Raw genomic sequence first — 25,231 nt, forward strand, 5'->3', positions numbered from 1 at the left:
AGACAAATAGAATTTCCACAGGAACGAGGAACAAACCAATATTTAATAACTTCTACGTAACTTCTCGTGCCGTAAATGAATTTAGGTGACAATGTAGCGACGTGACTGCCGGCTTAATTTTACATATGCAATTGACATGACAGAATTAAACGTTTTAATACAATATCATTTGTAATATAATATATAAAGACCCGAAACAAATTCGTAAATTGAAATAAAATAATATACAAAATCTAGACATTTATTACAAGTTAAATTAAAAATACACGATATTTGTGGTGAATACGCAAAATATTGTGTAGTATTTTAGTAAAACGGAAAATAGTGAATACGAAATATAACTGTAAGTTTGGTCAACAGCTCACCCCGATGCTCGGGTACCGTGAACCGTCACATATCCGTTACTCACGACACCATGTGAATTTTGTCATGCAAAATTTCAAAGGACAAGTTATCTGATAAGCTTCAAATTAAATTATTTCAATTGGCCAAACATCATAATTAAAATACAGTATGATACTCTTTTTTTAAGTAGAGTAAAGTAGCATCCTGTAAATGTCCTGCTGCTGGGCGAACAAACTTCTCCGTTCGAGAAGAAGGTTAGTATACCTTACCTTATTACACCACACAGCTGTAATGCGGTTTCATGGATACATATGAGACAAATTTTTCATCTAACAAGTTTACTTACGATGTTTTCCTTCGCTGCTGAGCACGAGATCAATTATAACCACATGAAAATTCAGAGGTGCTTACCCTGGTTTGAACACATAACTTTCGATTAAGATTAAATATTCTAACCGGTGGACCATTGCGGCAAGGATTAATAGCAATGCCTTTTCAAGGGATTATTAATATTGATGTCGTGTCGTGATCTCCAATTAAACGTAAAGTTTGTGGTGTGATTGGGTACAGCCCAAGATGTCAGGATCAAACTTGGGACTATTACATCGCTAGGCGACCCGTTAACCAACGAGTTACATTAAGCTTTTTGTATTTAAAATAGAAAGGCAAACTAGTGAAAGGTCCACCTGATGGTAAGCGGCCACCACCGCTCATAGACTTTACGACTGTAAGAAATAATAACCATCCCTTACGCCAATGCGCCACCAATCTCGAGAGTTAAGACGCTACGTCCCTTGTGACTGTAGTTACACTAGCTCAATCACCTTTCAAACCGGAATACAACAATACTAAGTATTGCTGCTTGGCGGTAGAATATCTAATAAGTAAGTAATATCCCACCACCAGCGGTCCAGACGGTCAACCGAGATAGCCAACCCAGACAGACGGTCTTGTACAAAATCCTACCACCACATAAAAAGCTATTGGTTTATAGAAAAGAAAAAAATATTATTGAATATATATTATAAAAAAAACCACCAAACGTCTTATGTCTTTCAACTTATAAAATAATAAAAGACATAGGAAAAAGGTTAAAACTACGAACAAAATATCAGATAAACGTTTATGAATGAAGTATATTAAAATGACCTTTACAACAAGAAATTAGTAAACAAAATTAAAACTCCTGTTGTGTTTTTTTTACTAAGCTTTCGTTTAATTTACATATTGAAATGACCTTTTAAAAGTAAACCCAATTCATAACTCAAAGAAAAAATAATGAAACGGGAACTTACAAGAAGTCGGAGAATATTTAGTAATTGTCGTTTTTATTCGCTGTTTTATCACAGTCAGTCTCAAAAGACAAACGGCAAAATAAATTAAATATTAAATTTAACGAGCTCACGCCAGCCATTTTGTTACTCGTAAAAAACTCTCCTTGAGCAACCGTTCATAAGAAAAATTATTATTTTTAGGTTAGTTTTTTACAGGCTTTTTGTAAATATTAATTAAATAAAGCGAAATGTTTTTGTATTAAAAATGGTAATTCATTAACATTTACATAGAACAAAATTAATTAATAACTAGAATCTAATGAAATCTGATGAAAATGATTTGATTTTATGTAAAATGTATTAAAAAAATAAGAATTAAAACTGAAATCTAATTATGGTAAAAATAAGCCTTGAAAAGTACAAAACAAGAAAACGTATCCGAAATTTTTATCTACATCTATTCAAGATTATTATTTGTCATAATAACAAGACAGCTTATATCTTTAAATTGTATATAAAAATACAATAATGTATTAAAGGTATAAGGGTTATTATTTAACGGCCCTTAGGACAGGATATCTTTCGTCTTAAGCAACACTAATGGCAGTATAAAAAAACCTTTCAAAACGACTATTTCGCAGATATTAACAAAAACTCTTGTTTTTAATTTTCATTATGTAAAAGAACTTATGTTTCAATAGTAATGGGTGTAAGTGTACGTTGTACTTCAATTGTTTTCTTAACTATTTTGAAAATACTAATATTAAACCTATTCTTTTCTAGAGCTTTACATGCCTTTATGCCTTACATGATTTATAACCTCCATGCAGTCTATGGTCGATATTGTCTTTTTTTCATGTTTATCTATCACTACCTCTCTTATTATATAAGTTTTATATCACATCTATGTAAAATAAATCTATTTTTTAATTTTATATTATAGGTAGGACGGTAGGTAGGTGGACGGGCATATGGGCCACCTGATGGTAAGTGGTCATCAATGTCCATAAGCATTGGAATTGTAAGAATGTATGTATGTAAAAAAAACTATAGACGCCACTCCGCATAACACTTGGTGGTTGGACTTTGTGCGAGCCCACCTCTCGGCCTACCCACTTATAATAATTTCTACCGACAATCTGCCATACTAATAATTACGGAAATGTGCGTTTATTCATATTTAGTTTAGTAATTAATAAATTTATACAAAACTATTTTAATTAGCACGTTATATGTTGTAATGTCTGTTAAATGGAATATGAAAGTCTCTTTCTGGCCAATTAGTGCTTTCATTAACCGTCATCGCTATTATCTATTGATGAAATTCTGCAATATATTCAATTCTGCTGAAAATGATGAGTTACGTGTGACATATATATGAACACGCTGTTTATCGTACATTCTGTGCATTCATTTATACTACGCGTATGAAATCAAAAATTGAACCTTTGTATATAGTAAATCAACAATCTTCCTGTCTTTTTTATAATTAAAGGATAGGAATGAACCTAATATTATTCGAAAGGTCAATATACCATAGATTTGTTATTTGATAAATGTCGGTGAGTTTTGCTTTCAATTGATGCTAGTAATAAAAATAGAATGATAATATTCCAAATGACGATTAATAATAATTATTATATTTCATATATTTCAATAATATGTAATTCGTTTCATTAATCTTTAAAAATATATTAAGTAGAACCCAATACCAACAGCATGCCTATCTTCAATTGAGTATAGTAGTTAATGCTATGATTCGTAGATGATGATTCGTAGCTTTACATTCAATTAATCCTTTAACGTAACGATTCAAAATTGCTTATAACTTACTTGAATAAAGAATATTTCTAAATTGATTTAATGTAGTATTAGTTTTACTAACAGTTTTGCTCTTCTGTATTATTTCGGGATAATAAGAAGTCAGGTAGCATCTCTACCTTCATATACTACATCTTTACAAATCACATCGATAGGTTGCTTCGAAGATAAGCAATGAAGGACAGCAAAGATAATTTAATTTAATTTATTTATTTAGGATCACCAACACGACACAGTTATAATTACAAATTAAAAGTTTAAAAATTAATAGGTCTAAGGGTAAAAGTTGCCATACTTATAGGTAACCCAGACATGCAAAAATGACACTAAGAATTTTGACTATTATGACTTTTGCGTTTATAATATTAAAAATTATATTGATTAGAAGAGTTTCTGATATGAATTTACAGTTATAACTCAGATCAGAAAGAAGCAACGAAGGTTAGTCTGTTTGTACATTCACGTATTCTTGTAAATTTTAGTTTAGTTAATTTTGTGTAGGTATATCATTTTCTTTCTTACCTTACCTGCCATGACATACGGTGCCGGAACGTGGACACTAACTGCGGGACTAGTCCACAAATTCAAAGTCGCTCAGCGTGCTATGGAGCGAGCTATGCTCGGAGTATCTTTGAAGGATAAGATCAGAAATGAGATTATCCGGAAAAGAACCGGAGTCACCGACTTGCAAAATTAGCAGGCTGAAGTGGCAGTGGGCTAGTCACCTATGTCGTAGGACCGATGGCCGTTGGAGCAGACGAGTCCTAGAGTGGAGACCGTGGATCGGCAAACGCAGCGTAGGGCGCCCTCCAGCCAGGTGAAAGAAGAAGAAATTTAATGATTGCAACAACTCTTATATTTCGTTTCCATTTTTGTGGTTATTATTATGTGTTAAAATGAATATCAAATCAATTACATCTGTATCTGAGATACACTGTGGGTATATATTATTATATATAGCAAATTAAACAAAAAATATTGAATACATGATGTATTCTATGAAAATTATATTTTTTTAAGAAATAATCTTTACTATTATAAAGGCGAAAGTAAGTTTCTTGAGCAAATAGATTACAATGCAAGAAGATGACATGTCTCAATGTGTCTAAGACTTTTCCCGCATTAACATAATGCGTCTTTGAAAGATGAATCTTTGCATATCTAAAGCTTTTCACGACTCACATACTGTACCTTTTGCTGTGACGCGATGCGGTAAAAGATTTCATACTGAAATATTTAATGTCTTTTTTTTGTATAACTCATAGCGCATTTTGTATGGTATTTATTTTGCTGATTTTGTTTAATATCATATTCAATATCATTTAATAATTACCATCACCAGCATTCCCAATTGTATCTAGACTATACCTTTGTTGTCGTTATGATTGCTCTTTTCAAAACCAAAAAAAAGTTTACTAATGTCGCTGACTATTTGTTGTTTACAGTTTAGAGATTTGCAATTCTTTTATACACTGTATTCCTGTATCAGTAATAGTCTGGGTAGCATTCCCTTCCAAAGACAACATAATCTAAATTACAATATGTAGAACTTATAATTAAAACAAAACAATGTATAAGTTCAAAATCAATTAGATTACTAGTTTTAAAGTGTAACAAATGAATAAATCATACAATATCTATTACGTATATTTCAGTCCGCCAAGGTATCAGATAATTGCATTACTCAGATTCTACACTTCACTTTATTTCGCACAAAAGCGTCGTAAAAGAGCATTACAGCATCTATGGACTTTTAATTTCCTGCGCTTAGCCAAGTACAAAACCTTACATGCTCTGGAATGAATCTTCACTATCATATACCGGAATTACATGTGTTTTAGCATATTAAATTAGCATAAAAAAATACTGTAAATTATTTTTACAGTACAGTAAATAATTAATTTTTCTTTTCTATCAAAGTTGGCTTCACAGAGGCATTATCTCCAAATATTAAATAAATCTAATTTTATTCCATCCATTCGTAGCTTAAGGACAAAACTAATTGAATATCGACAAATCTAGTGGTAGCGAGCGTTCCCTTTTCTCATGCTCTCAAACTACTAACCACCGACCGGTGGTCGTATTATCCAAATGACATCTGACACTTAAAGAAATTAGGGGCGCAAGTTCTAGGAGTTACTTACGAATTTTCAACCTTTTAAAGAAGCGCTAGTAAATACATACAATATTCTATAAAATAATAATATGTATATTTATAAATTATGTATGGTCTTAGCATTTACTCTATCTAAAACCATATGTGCCATAAAAGCAGACAGCGGGAATTCTTGACCATCATTGACATTTTAATAGCTCCTATGTTGGCCGGAAACCAAACCATCTGCAATAACAGGCCGTAAAAGTCTGTTTCCTTGCGTGATGATTATTGTGGTATACATGCTTATAACTTTTTATGGTTGTATTGACTAACTTTCGGGTCGAATTCGCCGAACGGGTCTCAACGAATACCAAGGACCAATATCTGGTAGCGAGCTCATCTCTCCATCCATTGTCACGAGCAAAGTACGGTATAAGAGGACAGCGGAAGTGAACATATGAAAACGATTCCGCGACGCTTCTATCCGTGTTGAGATAGTGTAGAAAAAAGAGCGTATGAAACTGAATTATAGTTAAAACAATTGAAAAATGTATTCAATTAAAAATAAGATTTTCTTTTGTTTTAATATAACTTGTAAACTCATAATATTGTAAAAATAATTAATACTTAATCAGATTAATAGTTCCAATAGAATGAAACTCGAATTGTAGTAATAAAATGTGGCTGCTATACAATTACAATCGAGAATCATTATTTTATAACAAACGATAATAGCCATACACGAAGATGAAAATAGAGAAGAAAATAAAAATTAAAGCTGATTGGCTTTTTATATTTCACCTTTTGATAAATAATTGCGCAATACCGATCCGATATTAAAACGCTATATTTGATATAATTGACTAGATAAAACTACTAATTTCAAATCTATTTAAAGTAAACTTTTCTATTATAATTAATCTCCACAGACGTGTTGTCTATATCTTTAGTGTTTCTTACTAATATTGAGTTTAGTTTTGATATGCCTGTATGTTTTATTTTAGCGTCATAATTATAAAAATATAATATGCTTTTACTTTATTGTATATTCTTATATGTTTTTTTTAAAGAATAGGAAGGCGGACGAGCATATGGGCCACCTGATAGTAAGTGGTCACCAAACGCCCTTAGACATTGGCATTGTAAGAAATGTCAACCATCGCTTACATAGCCAATGCGCCTCCAACCTTGGGAACTAAGATTTTATGTCCCTTGTGCCTGTAATTACACTGGCAGTGAGCCAGTGTAATTACCCTTCAAACCGGAACATAACAATATCAAGTATTGTTGTTTTGTGGTAGAATATCTGATGAGTGGGTGGTACCTACCCAGACGAGCTTGCACAAAGCCCTACCACCAGTAAATGTTAGTGCCTATAAGCACATTATTAAATATATATGTAATATATTGATTTCGATTTTAACCAAACACAAACTTATATTTAGAATAATGTGTGATATGAATTGTAGGTATAAATACATATTGATATTATGTATTTCAAATGTATTTTGTATGGCTTTTAGCTGTGACAAAGATTGGATGTTTGCATTTAATATTGATGCTGTCATTAATATATAAAACGAATATTAACACAGTGATTGAGATTCGCAGCATTTCAATATAATATAATAAAATTAAAATTTGCTTTATTGTACAATGCGAATTATGGTTCATCGAAATATCTATTTTATTTTTATATGTATTTTTTGATAATAACTGGGTATGTTATGAACAAAGCATCACAATGAATTCAATATAATTGCAACTGTACTGTGGATACACAATCGATTCGTTTATTTTAATTGAGATGGTGACAAACTTTGTTTAAACGCTTGAAGTAAAGATAAAGTTTTAATACAAATTTCCGTTTGCGCAGTCATTACATCCTTCCTGGGGCAAGATATTCGATTAAATCCTGCACTTTTACATTTACCAATTAATTTAAACAGAAAATACATTAATGAGGCACATCCTGTACAATATGATATAGAAGGTAATAAAAAGTATGGAGTTGGCATTCGTTGGTTTTAATCATATATGTATATTGATAAAGAGCTGAGAGCTCAAGATTTTCTGCCAGTTCTTCTTGGTATAATCTACATTCTGAACCGATGGTAGCTTTACATTTCCGATGCAAATCCGAATACCTTGGCATTGAGCACGTATTTTAGAATAAAGTGGGTGAATAAACTTACAGGATATGTAGGAAATTTGTTTAATTTGAGGCAATATTAATAATATTATTGTATAAAGGTCTTTATTTTAAACAAAATTCATTATTTCTAACTCCATGTAATATAAATTTGTGGGCTTATTGGACAAACGTTTTATTTGAATGTCTTTTCGCTGAGATAGCAAAAACATCAGAATAATATTAGCTCGCGGGTAAATAACAGTATTATTTTATCCATAATAAAATTAATCCTAGACTAATCATTGCAATCAAAAATAAAAATTAATCAAAATTATTTCAGTTTTATTAAATAATTTTGAACTTGTGTCGTTTTTTTATTGAATATTATGTACTGAAATAAACCATAAATAAATAAAAATGCCATTTATTATTTATTCTGTTTCTTAGTAATTTAATGTAAAAAATATGAATATTTTTTGTTAATTTAATTGTAAACATGGAAAATACAGTGAATGAGAACCTGTTTTATTAGGAATAATGCGTTTTTTCATTTATATTAAATTTAAATTGAGCTTTAAAATTCAACAAGGATAAACATTAATTTTAATAATTACATTACAGCAGGATTTTGGATGGTCTTTTGAATACTTAAAATAGATTACAATAAACAATCACGCGTGTATAATATAATCGATAACTCTTACTTTTAGAATTTTCATGATTAATTCGCTATTTTTTTTTTTAACAAAAAAAAAATAGCGAATTAATCATGAATTCACCCCGCATAATAACGGGTAACTTATCACATTCGGTTAAGAGTAAAGTCGAAATTGGCATAATGCCAGAAAACGCTAGAAGAAGAAGATGAAAACAAATAAAAGCTGTAATTTTTCATTCACTCACACGATTTTTACAAATGAATGAAGAGATTACAGAGGTGTATAGTGAAATCGTTAGTAAGTTCGTTAAATGCGATTAAATTGTCAGATGGATTAAACGGTAATTTCCTACTCCACCTTATATGTCACAAATTCAAAGCAGAATGGAAAAGCTGACTGCGGGTTGAATTGGCAAGCGGGTATTTGAATGCCAGAAATTTCCAATGATTTTAGCAACGCGACGTAAATGTTTTGAATTGGGGGTAACCGTTTACGAAATTCGTAAGATAGCAACATAATTAGGTTGAGTGAATGAATTTCGTAAATTCCATGTTGCTTACGATAATCAAATATTGATACGTTATCTATAAAAAAAAATTGCAGCCTGTGAATGTTACATTGCATTTCAGAGTCCTATTATGTTCTAAAAGAGATGCTAAAAAATCATTTAACATAATCCTTAAGTTTTTCTCTCGCCTCGTGTTCTATCGACTACTCATTAAATTAATATATGGATAAGGTATATTCTGGTAAAGGTAAAATAAGGTAAGATAAATAATTTATTTCCGGTTAAAACTTTAACAGATATTTAAATGCACGATGCATTTCAAATAGAAATGGGAATAGGCAATGAAAGTAGTTATTTCACCAGGGAGGACTGTCACCGTTACGACGATTTAAAAGTTATTTACTTATATAATAGATTTTATTTTGTCTTGGCACTTTTATATGTTGTGTTTAAGAATTTCTATTTCAATCGTCTTGTAAAAAAGAGATGTTTCTTCATTCGGCTGTGTATATATATTCATATATTTTTGGTTGTCTGCTATAGATGACTAATTAGTTTTTTTGGCCGGATTATAAATCCGATATAAAGTAGATACAATATAACTTTTCTTTTTGCTCTAACCAATATTCTGTATTACAAGTTTGCAGTGTATAATAAAGTATTAATAAATAATATTTTTCTGAAGTATGTTCAGGGATAATTATGTATATGATTTTGATGATTCTTTTTAGGGTTTAGTATTATAAGATTTTATTTGTAATGCAAATTTATAGTCAGTACTTTTTTAATAAAAATATTTTTTTTATTATCTAAATATAGAATTGAGTTTTGATTTAAACAAAGAATACATAAAATATATTTAAAAAAAAAAAAAATTAATATGTAAAATTACACGCCATTAAAAGTAAAGAGTTTTTGCATTATAAATCTCATTTCCTCCGTATGGAACAAAAGCGTTCGTTTAAGTTTTTATTCCTACTAATGACTAATTTAAATACCTACATAGTAAATTTATATTTTTTTTATAAAGAATATAAAAAATAGATATTAAATATAAGTTGAATCGATTTAAAAATTTAATCTATAATAAATTTAATATAATTCAAAAACTTGTTCAGTTCAAAATTCTTGTACGTTGAACGTAATCGAAATAGAATTTTATCGCTAACAGTGGACTTAAATTCTTGATAGGGTTACTATCTACTTTGAATATAAATAGATGTATTAAATAATACCCATGAATATGAATACAAACAATCCGAATATATAATTATGATGTTGTTTTTTCATTTAATAATTTAAAAAAAAGTGTGATGCAAAGAAAAATTGAGAAAGTAATCATAGCCTCATTCGAGTTTAACTTTATACCATTATATTCTGCTTATTAACACTTTATAAATAATATAGTAATAATAATATTGCGCAATCAGTAATTGGCAATCGTCAGATTACAAAAAAATATTTTTTACAGTTTCTACAGCGATAGGAACAAGCTTAATAACTTTTTGGTGGTAGTAAAACTGATCTTCATCGACAAAGTATTTTTATATCAATTATATGTACATGATTGTTAATATTATATGTATCAGTCCTAAAACTATCGAATTGAAATATTTTTTGCTTTTCATTGATTTAATTAAAAACTACACGCATTTATCTAATTTAACGATTAATAAACTTATCTTGCTATATTGTAGTCTGATTACATTTCACGGTACAAATTCTATTCCTTTGTTCCTCATACAATGAAGTCTCAGGTGTACGCATTATTGAACTCGATAAAATAAGCTTTTGTTTAGTATAATGCCGCAATCATACACGTAATTACAATGTTTTATAAAAATACAGTATTTTTTCTTATTTTAATTTAAATTATTGTGGTACAGTCGTAGAAAAAAACGGCCTTATTTCTCAACAAGCCATGCGTTTGTAATCTTGATAAATAAAACTCCCTATATCAAATCAAATTAAAAATGCATACGATAATGGCTCAGGTGCTAGCGAAGAGTTTACGTAATTTCATTAGATCAAACCATAATCCGGTGGGATGTTGAAGACGATGAATATGGAGATTGATTTCGTCGTCTAATGGCAGAGTTGAGACATGATAGCGACAACCACTAATCGTCAATGTATAATAGATGCAGTCTATAGCAATCAAAACCTTCTTTAATGTGAACTAATATTATAAAGAGGTTCATTTTATTAGTTTTTATTGAGAGCCAACAAAAATATCAACTAATATTATTTTATATGGAATTTTAATTGTTTAAAATTAAGCATGGACATAGCATATTGGCGTTATAATAATTATTTACGTAAATAGTGTCTGACAGAACATTATATTTCTTGCGAATTATGGTAACATGAAACGAATACATTTTTTAAAGGAGATAATAGATAAATAAATTAAAATATATAGCTCAATTTTTGGCTCGTACATAGGCTTAAACGTCCGCTCATGATAATGCCAATCTTTCATCTGATACTTCGTAGCTACGAAACATTTCACAGAACTTAAGTTGCGGTTCAGTAGGAAAATCTTACGTTGTTTTTTTTTATTTTGTTGAATGTATGAATGTTATTTTATGAATGTTTTGATAGTGTCAATAATCAATTTTTAGTATAGAAGTAAAATATCGATTAAAAATAAGTAATTCCTCATAAAATTATGAATTTGACAACATTTTATCAAAACACGAAATGAACAATTAATATTAGCTAATATATGTATCCTTTCCAAAATACATTTTTTATCTAACCAAGCTGGGACGATTAGCTAGCCTACATATATATAAGCAAAATACCACTCAATTGACTTGAAATTTGTCACAGTTACTCCTTCCCTGACGTAGACGCTCATTAAGAATAGACTCGCAAATCCTATCAAAAATGCATTGTTATTATTATCTACCCGTGCTTGGCCGGAATGATTAGCAAATCATTTACAGATCATATCGATATCTTACATGAAAGAATAATAATAATTAATTAAATTAAAAGAATAATAAAAAAACAAAGAAAGCTATTGACAGTTACGATGTTTATGCTGCCAGCCAGTGTTATTGACCACATGTATTTGCTAAAACTATAATGTTTAAGAATAAAGTAAAGCCTGTGAACGTCCTACTGCTGGGCTAAGGCGCCCTTCTCCTGTCGAAGAGAAAGTTTTGAGCTCATTTTTCTAAGTTGTTTCAACGTGTTCGTGAATATTTTAACATAAATTAATAAGTGGCTTATATTTTTAGCATTGCTAATATTTATGGGTAGATATGACATTATTACTAGATAACATTCGCTTGTCTACCTGTTTATATATTAAAAAGGAAGACAAAAAAACATTTGATACATAATTATGTAGGTTCGCATGATGCGCTATGTGCGCAAAAAAATATGAATAAAAATCGCCCACATACAAACACAATTTTGAATAGCTCTTAATGTCTTTGTAATAGTGCATTATTATTTTAACAGTACATTCAAATGCTAGATATCAAAATGATAAGCGTTATTTTATTTAAATAGTGGGCTGATCGTGGGCAGTACAAAAAATCCGTCAATACTGATATGCGTGTCGTCATGTTACGGATACGAGTCGCATTAAATAAATGACCTACGATCAAACCAACGATATTCAATATTTATTAACAATGCTAGCAATGAATTCGATGTGTGTATTTGTTTCATAATTTTAATTGTTATTTTTTATTGTTATGGTTGTATTAGTATAGTAACTTTACGTTTAATACAAACCTATAAAGTGACAATTTAAATGTGCTTGTAAATAACTATTTGAAAAAAGTCTGTTTTGAGTGATTGGTCGCTGTTTAATTAATAATACTAAGACAATTTTCTTAGTCATAATTTTCAATATTATCGCCAATGTAAAATGATGTAAAAGTCGCAGATTCGATCCCTTTGGCTATTGTCGTGCCCACTTAAAACACAAGCTTTACTTTACTTAATCGGTGAGGTAAATAGGAATATTAGTAATTCCTTAAAATACAGGCACTGGTTTCTAATATTAGTTTATAATTTAAGACATGCTTTAATTCCTATTATTGAGCAATTTGTTTAGCTGCTTTTATTCCTCTGTTTAGGCACGCATTAAATATTATTTAAAAAAAATTGTACTTAAAATAAGACTCGTTCGAATTTTCGATTTTAAAACGCAAACTAACATGTTCGCGCCAGCGAAAAATTCTTTGAAGTAACGTCATTTCTATAAGTATTTGCTTGAGGCATAAACGTATTGCTATATCGATTTTTCGCCATCATAAGCCTGATAGTGAGTTAAATTTTGCATTAGATATACAACGATTTCAATGTTGTGTATCAATAAAGCTACGATATGTTCTTATAAAACGAACTTCAAACCCGACATATACATAGGTATTGTGCTTGATTCGTATCGCACTTGACAGTCAAGAAAAACGTCGTGAAACCTACATGTGTCGCATGTGTACCCAACAACCCTTTTTTAAGAATACCAAATAAATGAAGTGGAATACCCACTAAAAAACCTACGGTAACCTCTCTGTCTTTACGAGGAGCGCCACGGGATCGCTTGCGCGTGACGATCTGACGGTCAGCCTTCCTATGCGGGCCTCTATTCCTTAGGGTGTTCCCACGGTACTGAGAACCCCTAGTCCCGGCGGCACCTTTTACGGCGTAATTATCAAATAAACATAATATAACGTTTAAGCGTGATTTGTCTTTGTATATCAAAAAGATTCAATAGGTTCATTTCGTATAGGATATTTCTTGATTTTGTCTCAAATGATATAAGGATATAATTTTAGCAACATCCTTTTTGAATATGAATATTTTATAAATAAATGGTAATTATTTAATTACAAAAGTAATATATTTCCACTTGCATAAAGAAATGTAGTAGAGTAGAAGTTCATTTATCCGTTTAAAAAATCGTCGTTACCACACTTTTGCTCATTTTCTTGTGATATTAATTCAGGAAAGCGGGAAAATGTGTTGATTAATGTCTTAATTTCAGAAACCCATTTCACCGACCTGTCCAAATTTGATTATTACAATGAACCTAATTCAATTATTACTTTAATTAGAGATTAAACTTATCCTGTCAATAAATTAAAGTTGCCAACAAAGTAAAGGCATTGTAATTGTATTATGCAGATAAAACTTTTTTTTAATTTAATTGTGTCGTGTGTAGGGGATGACTCTTCTGCGAATGCGAAGGAATTATATCACTATATTTAAAAAAAATATTTTTTGTTCAGAAAATATAATAACGTCAGTTTATTACAAACAAAGAAATCAACTTTGTTTAAAACATAACAAATAACATTTAAATAAAATTGAGTATATGTACATATACTTCCGTTTATAATTAAGGAAACGGAACATAAATCATACCGAATGAGATTTCTTACAAAACAAAGGCTATTCTAAGCTATTCTAGGGAATCAACTACACATTCTAGGCGTTCCATAACTTATATTTTCGGTCAATCATATGTTTTGTATATTTTATCTCGGTCTCTTTTTACAAACTTGTTTACCTTACAAATATTAATATTTAATATTTATTTTTGTTTCATATATTATAATCATATCTATAAATAATTATTAAATTTAAAAGTAACAGATCTCTTTAATAAACGTCAGCTTTAAGATCTTAAGTCATAAAGTAAATTTCATAAACGTCAATTAAGAAAATATTAACCAGTTTTGATATATTATATTCCAAGGATATGTCATCTAAAATCATTATTGTAAATATTTTTTCATTAATTTAACTGTTTAATAAATGTTAGTCAATAAACATTAAAAAATGATGCTGTTTTTATTGTATTATATGTGTTTAGGTATCGTTCATCGTACTGATTTGTAACTTTGTATACTTCTTGATGACAATTATGAGAAGTATTGTAGACATTTTAATTAAGATAAATAGTGCGCGAGTTGGGTTCAGAACTTTTTCAAAAAAACTATTGTCATTTAAAAAATTATTTTTTTTTTAAATTTCTGCTTCAATTTTTTTTTTGTACAATTTAATCTCTAAAGATTATAGAAAAGTATTTTTTGTGTCTTTGGTTTCTTTTTATTTTATTTCAAATTTTTTTATCATCATTATTTTTTATGCAAAAGTTCAGACATTTACAAATATTTTTTTGTAAGAAATAAGGTTTATCCAAAACCTATTGGCTACTAAAACACAGGATAAGCGGGGCTTAAAACCTTACTCCAACCATATTTACTGGCATTTCGAATCTTAATTTGAAACAATTTTCGGCGGAAAATATTTTTGGAAAGAAAATAAAACAAAAACTACAAGAAATATGAGATAAACGAACAATGTCGAATTTGTAGTAAAATGACATACCTACACCTTTACCTAATCTAATCTTCCTAATCTTATTATATATTTCATATCAACTTATGTAAAACAAAACAAATTTCAGCGATCATTAGTATTCTATTTTTGTGTTGTCAACTTTTCCAAAAATAATGGCTTTTAAGCCACTCGTTGAATGAAGGACTTAAGCAAAAGGGGTCGAGTTGAGCTGATAATTAAAAAAGTTTTGACTCGTGCGCAAATTATTTCGCCAACGCAAAGGATAATTCAAGAATGAAGCAGGAATACTTAATTTGATATTGTATCTGACAACTACAGATAAATAAGTGAAAGTAATTGATCCCAGAGATTACCGGCTTTGGATTTTGTTTGGTCGAACTAGTATCGAGTAGGTGGAGTTATTTTTCATTAAATGAGTAATAATTTGCTTCTATTGGAATGGTAAGTTAGGTAGTGTAATTATTACAGACATGTAGAAATTAATATTGTAGATCTTATAGTTAGCAGGGTAATAATAGTAAAAGAAAAAGGTTGATACGTCTACTACGCCGAAGTTTCCATATTATCTTCTAACGGCATTACGACCACAATAGCAAATTTTATGAACTAGGTATATTTTTTTTTTTTTTTTATAAAATAGGAAGGCGGACGAGCATATGGGCCACCTGATGGTAAGTGGTCACCAAACGCTCTTAGACATTGGCATTGTAAGTAATGTCAACCATCGCTTATATAGCCAATGCGCCACCAACCTTGGGAACTAAGATTTTATGTCCCTTGTGCCTGTAATTACACTGGCTCACTCACCCTTCAAACCGGAACACAACAATAACAAGTACTGCTGTTTTGCGGTAGAATATCTGATGAGTGGGTGGTACCTACCCAGACGAGCTTGCACAAAGCTCTACCACCAGTAATCTGTAGGAAGTACCTCAGAGCACAAAATTTTCTGAGAAAAAGTGCAACATAGGTGTACTATTTATTCTTTCACTCTCGTAATCCGATGGGACAGCAATCTGAACGAAAGAAAAACAACCGAAGAGGCTTTCCGTGCTTTTTAAGGCACGCGAGTATAACGCTGTCAGCATTCCGCTTAGAATTTTTGCCCAGAAATACTGAATACTTTTTATTATCCCTATTCGTATTATTAACATAAAAACTTGAAACCTGCAGCTGGCTAGACTAAAGCCATATTTTATTTTGTATCATCAAACATTAGTATACAGATAATAATCCAAATTTATTTTGTTATCTATTTACTCGTCTGCCTTTTTATTATGAGAAAACAAACAGGCTTTTAAACTAAAAGTATGAAAAAAAATTCCTGTTAAAAGAAAAATATAATATAAGTTGAAACTGTATCCATAACTAAACAAATTCTTTCGCTTTAAAGACAACTGTTTATATCGTTCAATTGCCAGTAGACTATCGCTTAAAGTTGGATTATAATTCAGGACTCTATGAATTACTTTAGATATTGAGTATATAAATATATACAGCCTAGATATTTATTTTGAAAATCAAATAGAGTTATTTTAACTCTTTTATGAATATTTTAATAAAATTCAGTGTAAAAATGTTCGTTTATTTATTTAAAAAAATATACACTGCAATATTTAATAAAATCACTGAATATTTTTTAACGATATCAAAACGCTTTTCTAGCACTTCAGTATATGTAAAGGTTTATCATAGGGTTAAGTTCGTTCTGTGACAAGGACGCGGAAAGCGGGGCGCTCGCCCGGGGCGGCCGGGCCAGTGCCGTGTTAACCATCGTCGAGAGAACATCACTACGTATTACAGCAATTCGCGCGTACTCATAACAAATTTCCCGAACTGTTCATTGAAATACGCACTTTTAAACATTAGCCTGTCTAAGCATTTTATATTGCTCGTTATAGTGTTGTGTTTGGCGGGACCGTTTCAAAACCTTTATATAAAAAGTAAGTAATTTGTATTTTTTTATGAAGCTTTTACTTATAATATTGATTAAATAATATTTTTTTAATTGAAGTACCAATAAAGGGAATATATATAGTATATCTTAATTGATACTTCAATTGTTTGATGAAAGTGATCTCAGTCAGTATGGAGTAAGTTAATTGATGATTATTAATGTTTATTTAATAAGACAAGCCTTGAGTTACAGGTGATTATTTAATAATTTAATTATTAAATATAATAATAATATATAAATATATTTTATAAAGGATAATGTAAAATACTATTATTACTAGCACGGTTAGATTGTAAGGCGCCAACTCGACATAATATAGAAGGTAATATCAAGCGTGCTCTTTAATTAAAGAAACATATGGAACTCGCCTCTCTTTAGGCTGTTATTTTCTTTTACGTACTGTTTTATATTTTTAATGAATCACTTGGATTCAAATTTTCTCTCGTACTATTTATTACGTATTATTTTTATATGGAGAATATTCGTGTTATTTTCGTATCTAGGATTTTTAATAGACTCACCCGTAACCAGCTTTCAATTTTAAAGTAAACTTAGTTGATATAATTTTGTCAATTATTAAGTTCTCTAATTTGGTGTTACTTTTATCTGTTAGAGTTCTAGCAGTTGTTCAGTTAAACATAACATTATTCGTCTATATTATAAAACAAGACAAGCGAATGTAAAACATTATTAATAATTAATAGTATGAAGTGACATTTTTTTTTTGTTTTGTTACAATTTTTATTGGTCCTGTTGAGCTTAAGCCACTACACTTAATCACGTCTCAAAGCTTAGCGACGTGACATTTTAAGAGAACGTGTAATTCAAAGAAAGAATAATGTTCCAAATTTCATGAACTTTTAAAGAAAATAATATTTTCCTTTTGTAATACAATATAAAAGGTTTAGCGGACTATATATATTTATTTATTTTATTAATACTTTATTACACTCCAATTAACAAAATATATACGTTTGGTACACAATAAATAAACGTAATGTACAAAGATATATTCGGTTGTGAAAGGTGTCCACGATAGCATGTGCAAGCGATCCCGTGGCTCCCCCGAACAGACAGAGAGGATTCCGCTGGTTTTTTAGTGAATATTCCGACGCCATCGGCATCGGTGAGCCTAACAAACAACCACTTCATGTGGGGGAAACGCATAAAAACGTTTTTCCAGCAACAAAAAAGAGGTGTGAAGGGGGCTGTATCTCTAAAGCAGCGATCTCTTCTAGACAACATTTGAGCAGGGCACCGATAGTAGCTCACTATAAGTAGATTTATAATTGCAATATTTCCAGGAGTCATAGAAGTCCTTTTATACTACATTTTTACGAGTAATATACAACATTTTTTAGGTAAGTGCACATAAAAAAAGAGGTCATTTCGTTCAATGGTTCGTGCGTATTAAAAAGTCCAATTGTCTGAAGGCGTTTTTATTATTATTTGCTTAATAGAATTACTTAATTACATATGTAATAATAAAGTAAACCCGAAGGAGTAATAACAATATGAGTCTGTTTAAATTTAAAAAAGTACCTACTTAGGTACTGCTTAAATCACGATCGCGTGGAAGGGAAGCACAAATGCTAGTATAACATAGTATAATATAACATTGTATATATATTATAAAAATTAACCATCTCATCTAGCAAGCGTATATTACTTTTGGTTACAAATAACAAATTAATCACATTTTTAAACGAATGAAATATACTAGACGTCACCACTAACTGGAGTACGAGAATAAACATGAAGATAAATTGCCAACAAAGCACAAACATATTTTATTATAAATGAAATAAATAAATCTATCTCTTAAAATGAGAAATGAAAAAAGAAATGGTTGACAGCGCATTGATATAGAAAGTAAATAAATGTTATATTTTTTACTGTGTAATAAATTTTAAATGCTCATATTAATTATTATTTTTAGGCATTGAACTATGGGTAGAGGTGTCCACTTTTGATCTGTTAAGTGTAGCCAGTTAAAATGGCAATATTCAGTCACAGCACAGTAAATGTCATGTTAAGATAAACGCCACATCTCATTAACGAAAGTAAGTTATAAAAAAAAGTTTTTTTTTTTATATTGCAGCTTTTCAGAAGGGACACCTATATGGATATACTTAAAAAGCAAAACCTTACGTATATATAAAATTTGTGCCAAATCGTTTCTGAGATCCCAAAATAATTTTATATACAAGAATTATTCTTTTAATATTATAAGATAAAACGATTCCATCACGCTATTTCAGTAAGAGTGAGTATACGGCTAGAATTTCGGCTTGCTTACGATGTTTCCTTTACCATCGAGCACGAATTAACTGTAACCACAAATGAAGGCAGTACACACTCAGTGATGCTTACTTGGATTTGAATCATCGAACTTTGGCTTAGATCCTCGTGTTCTCTCCACTAAGTCATCTCGCATAGATAGCATAGGTTTCGAAGTTGTTTCACCACGCTGCTCCAATTTGGTGCATACACATGTGGCAGATTTTTTTTAGACGCATGTGGATTTCCTGATCATATTTTCATCGCCGCCGAGCACAAGGTAAACTACACCAACAAATTAAGCACATGAAAATTTAGTGGTGCTTTCCCGGATTTGAGCCCGCTATCTCAGGTTAAGATCGACGATTTTAACCACTGGGCCATCTCGGCTAGAATGTACATGTGATATTTATAGAATAGTACTATTTTATAAATAAAGCTTGTCCCAGATTAATATAAATACAACTGACGACTGCTGATAGTAATAATCAAAGTATTTTATTGTGTACGAACAGTTTATGTCATTCTCATCGTTATCGTATAAATGTTTAATATTTAAATTGGGATTCAGACCTTGTTTTCCAAACGTTTTCTATCACAAGTCACCCACGTTCAATGTTACTAATATCTTTGAAACAACGCGATCATCGTTACATCTGTAAATATGATAAATATATAATAGGCCAATATTTACATGATTTTTGACGTGAAACATCTATTTGTGCGTCTTAAGATCGACTATGCCGTGACTGCAAACGGCATGACGCTCTCTTATGCCTCTTTACTCCCTTTTGTGTTCGTGACGCTTATCCTATATACTTCGTTGCTATATATTTTATGATAATAATAAATTTAAAAGTATGTTAAGTTACGTTTTTAAAAGTATGGTTAAGGACTTTTACTTGTCGCATTATTAATACTAAGCAGTCGTTGTCGTTGTTAATTTTTTGTTTTGTTATATCTCCTATTTTTATTATATATATATTATGTATTTATTTATGTATGTATTTATTATAGTATATATATATATATATATATATATAATAGTAGTAATATAATATAATAGTAGTAATAGTATATTTATATTATATATAATAGTAGTGTAGTATATATATGTATGTATGTATTATGTATGCAGTAGTGTATGTAGTATATAGGTAAACTGGCTTGTACCCTTCGCATTTATAAATATTATGATCCTCTGCCCAAAGGTTGCCTGGAAGAGATCGCTGCTTAGCGATAAGGCCGCCTGTTGCACCTCATGCAACTTTTTTTTGTTTAAAAATTGTAATTTTTAGTTTTAAGTTTGGGTGCAATAAAGTGTCAATAATAATAATAATAATAATTTATAATGATTTTAGTGATGAAACTATGTTTTTATTCTACATCATAGCCGAAGATCACGGGTTCAAACCTAGGCACCACTGAATTTGTATGCAAAGAAAAAAACAGAATAAGCAATCACTTCTGTATCTACCAACCCGTACTGGAGCAGAGTGGTGGTATAAGCTTCAAACCTTTTCTTCAAAAAGAGAAAAGGTCAGCAGTGGGCCTTTACCAGCTGCAACTTTACTTTTATATGTCTTTATTTAATTTACTTCATATTTACTTATTTGCTTTCTTTAATTCTAAATTGTTCAAATTCGATGGTCTGGACGACGATAATGCAACGATCAAATTTTTATTTTAAAATAATGTTTCGGACTTTATTTAGACAAAAAAAATGATGTTTGACTGCGTCACGTCAAGTGTGTCACACGCATCTCGCAGAATGAACTGAATGGATTTCAATGAATTCAGCTTTGTGACAGGTCCATCATTCAATGCATTCGATATACATTTATCCCGGAAAATGAATAGATTAGCTATACATTCACACAAATATGTATAAAAGTACATGCAAACCAAGTCGCGTGCACACGCCAAATGTGTAGTGAAAATAAAAATGACCAATATTTGAAATACTGTTTAAGTTTAGATTATTCAGAACTTACATTATAAATGGAAAGTCTATTTAATGTTCAAAAGTTAGTGACGAGAAGTTGTTCATTAAATAAACCTCTAGCACGAAGTTAACAAGCTGTCCGCTTGAAAATTTAAAAAGAAAATTAAACAAGGCAGGGTTTTCTATTCAGGGTTATAACTTAGTTGCTTTATTTAACTGTTGCTTTCTTTTAAAGTATCGTTCCGTGAATGTCCCACAGCTGGGCAAAGACTCCTTTTGAAAAGAGCTTTGAGCAGTCTTTATCGTGCTTTTCCGGTATTGGTCGGTGGATGCAAATGTGGCAGAATATGATGATCCGACACAAGCAGGTCTCCTCACAATGGTTTTCTTTACCCGAGCACCGGATGTATGATATAAATTAAGCACATGAAAACTAAGTGTTTCTTCTACGGATATGAAGCCATGACTTTCAGATACATAGTCTTGTTGACACTTAACTATATCACCTGTGAAATAGAATTAAATTAAATATTACACTGTTTTTCATACATCAAGTGTAAGTATATTTATAAGTTTTACTTATATAATTTATTCCTTAAAGAATATAAAGAGCAAAATTTATAATTTGCAACTCCACTTTGTTATGTTACTTGAAACGAAGCTTTGAAGGCAACTGTTAAGATAAAACATTTTTAATGAAGCGATATTTAAGCATAGTATTAAGCTCTTACATTAAAATGTTTACTTTTCGTGATATTAAAAAGAATAATTTGTTTTAAAGCAACCATTTTAGGATATCGTTAAGATAGTGTTTTGTAATGCAATCTCAAAAATAATTGATTGCACAGGATTACATAAATTGTGCATACATTTTAATTAGATGGTGTGATATACCATGGATCCATCAAGATCAAAGAGATATTTATGATAATTTATTGACAAAAAACCTGAGTACTTTTATTGGCCTCGGGATTCGAAGCAGAGACCTCGAGATCTGCAGTTATATGAACTATCGACAAGAGCAACGGATCAATTCAGCTCAGATAAATATCACAGCTCCGAGTAAAGTGGGATACGGATGTGACGTGTGGATGTGAAATTATATGGGTTAAGGCAAAATATATTATTTCTCTCGGGAAAAAGTAACATGTTTTTATATTTACGACTAACCTTTATGTAACATTTTAAATACATTTTTTTTACGAAATGTGACATAAATATTGTGGAGGTTTTTACGTAAATCATAGCTTAACATGATAAAGTAATGTGTTTCACTCGTTCCACGAACAAGTGGAAACCTCATTGTATGCACAAACCACTGAAAATTAACACAAACCATTTACGGCTTAATAGTAACCTTTGGCTACAGTGTATATAAAATAATATACTCGTTCGCAAAATATTATTCATTTACTCATTAAATATATTTTTCAAGATTACAATTGTTTTCTAATTCATTTTATCGCTACCCGTTCCGGCTTCGCACGGGTAACAAGTGTCTACATAAAATGTTTGTGTCCTAATACATATTATTCTATTGGTTTACTCATCGCACGCAAGTAAAGTTCCCAGACGGCATTATTTTTCCGACATCTTCAACAATCATATTTCATCCAGTATACACAAAATCATAATTAATTATACACCTTAACTTTCGTCATGAATCCATCCAATGATGAAAACCGTATGGAAATTTGTTCGGTAGTTTTTGAGTTTACCGCGCTCAGACAGACAAACGCGGCCAAGAAACTTTATTAATCAAAAAATATTACATGTATATAATTAAAGAAATAAAAAAGATTAAAAAACTATTACCTGACTGAAAAATCGTGTACATCTAAGTACGAAATAAGAAAATATTCTTGTTCGAAATTCTTATCTACAGCTTGGATCTTATTCCAACACGCTACTACAATGCACGGTGGTAACAAATGTGTAATATTTTCATCAGACACATGAATTTTCGTTACGAATCATCATCACGCACGAGATAAATTATAAGTGCGTAATACCATAAAAATTTAGTGGTAATCGCTCAGTTTCTAACCCGCAATTTCTGATTGAGATTTATTTTTTCTAACCACTGGGTCATCTCTCTCTAAATAATAAAATATATAATAATATTAATATTCATTAGCAATATACGTGGGCACAGGATGTACCAGATAATATAATCTAATTTTATTTAACCAACGAAGTATTTATAATATGTCATAATTATAAATAAAATCTATTTATTATAATTATTATGTAACATTATTCAATACATAATTAAATACTATACAATTTGTCACACATTTTTTTTATAATATTTTGTCAAATATAAAATATATTTTGGACTATATTTATTGATGAACACATACATTTTATATAATTTATCTTAATAAGTATCGAGTGATTAAAATGTATAAAGGGTTTGAAAGAGATAGAGTGAAAAACCTTCCTAAATTTTATAAATTTTGCACGTTCGGAAAATTTCCCCGTATCTCCCTAAAGTATTACGCACGCGTTTCCGTATTGCAATAGAATATTTATTTATGAATCGAGTAACTTAAACGCACATTTCTGTTATTGTCTGTGATTATTTTAAACTTTACTGGGTAGGTACCATCCACTCATCACATTTGGAATACTACCTAATTACATTTGGAGGAGCAGCGTTGGGAATAAGGTCCAAAACCTCCTTTGAGAAGCGTTTGTCCAGCTGTGAGATATACACGGTCTGTTACTTCAACTGATTTTATATAGTAAAGTATATAGTAGAAGTATGTAATAATGCTTTTCTCGCTTAGATACAAATAATGTATGTTTGTATATATTTTTTATTCTTTATTTATATCATTATTAATTACTAATAACCTTATCTAAAATAATAGTTAATTTAGGATAAATTCGTTCGACATCTGAATTCGATTAACGTAGCCAAGTGGAAGTGCGAGATAAGAGGAAACCTTGATGTATTCTTTATTTCTTTTAATTTTATACCGGATTTATTGTAACTTAATAAAATTTTGAGCATAAAAACAATTGTTATTACAAATATTTGTGTTAGGTATTATAAAGAGCCGAGATAGCTCAGTCGCTCGAATATGAGAATCTTAGGCTTAATCTTAGATTTCATGTGCTTATAATTTATCTCGTTTCGTCGGTGAAGGAAAAGATCTTAAGAAAACCGGTATGTATGAGATGATTTTCTACCACGCATCTACCAACCCAAACTGGGGTAGCGCTATGGAATAAACTCCAAACCTTCTCTTTAAGAACAAAAGAGGACGCTTACAGGATGTTTCTTTACGTTTCTACATTTAACAAATATTGTTACACAATATAAAGAAAGATTTATCAGAATTAAGAAATGGTTGGTTTTAAATCTTTGATTCTACATAATAAATTAATGAGAAAAACAAAACTAAAACGTTAAATGCTTATAATTTAAAGACGTTATTACGTTACAAATAATTAAGAGTAAAATTTAAAAAACAAACTAAAACCATTGAATTTATTCTATTAGACAAGTCAATATAATATCAGAATAGAAATAAATCTGGCGTAGGCTTTGAAGTTTGTCCTTTTATTATCCTTCATTTCATATTCACTTCGTACCTCCCGTCCCTGAAAGTGAAATCAGACATATCCACATAGATCATATAGTGCTTCAGATCTACCCTTTTCATGTCAAAAGTTCTTTATATGCGGAAATGTATTGGTGGAAGGGTATGAGGTGTAAAATGTCTCTGCAAGTCACATAAGAAAGATATATATTTATTTCATATAGCCTCATACGTCTTATTATTATACATAATTTTATTTTTTGCATATATGTATAATGATAATCCTGTCCGATTTAAGTCACAGAATTTAAGCGGCGGCGGCTTCG

The 25,231-nt window shown here is 30.3% G+C and overlaps 1 protein-coding gene across 1 annotated transcript in view; it reads left to right on the top strand.

Annotated features, from left to right (window-relative positions):
* The first annotated feature begins 16,943 nt into the window (after nt 1–16,943).
* The window catches only part of LOC126771530 (monocarboxylate transporter 4-like), a 71,860-nt gene continuing 63,572 nt past the window's right edge, over nt 16,944–25,231 (top strand). Inside the window, exon 1 of the mRNA XM_050491434.1 lies at nt 16,944–17,115. The gene's annotated coding sequence lies outside the window, so the exon portion shown is untranslated. The remainder of the gene's footprint in view (nt 17,116–25,231) is intronic.

This window comes from Nymphalis io, chromosome 11, assembly GCF_905147045.1.
Source record: "Nymphalis io chromosome 11, ilAglIoxx1.1, whole genome shotgun sequence".
NCBI classification, from domain to species: Eukaryota; Metazoa; Arthropoda; class Insecta; order Lepidoptera; family Nymphalidae; genus Nymphalis; species Nymphalis io.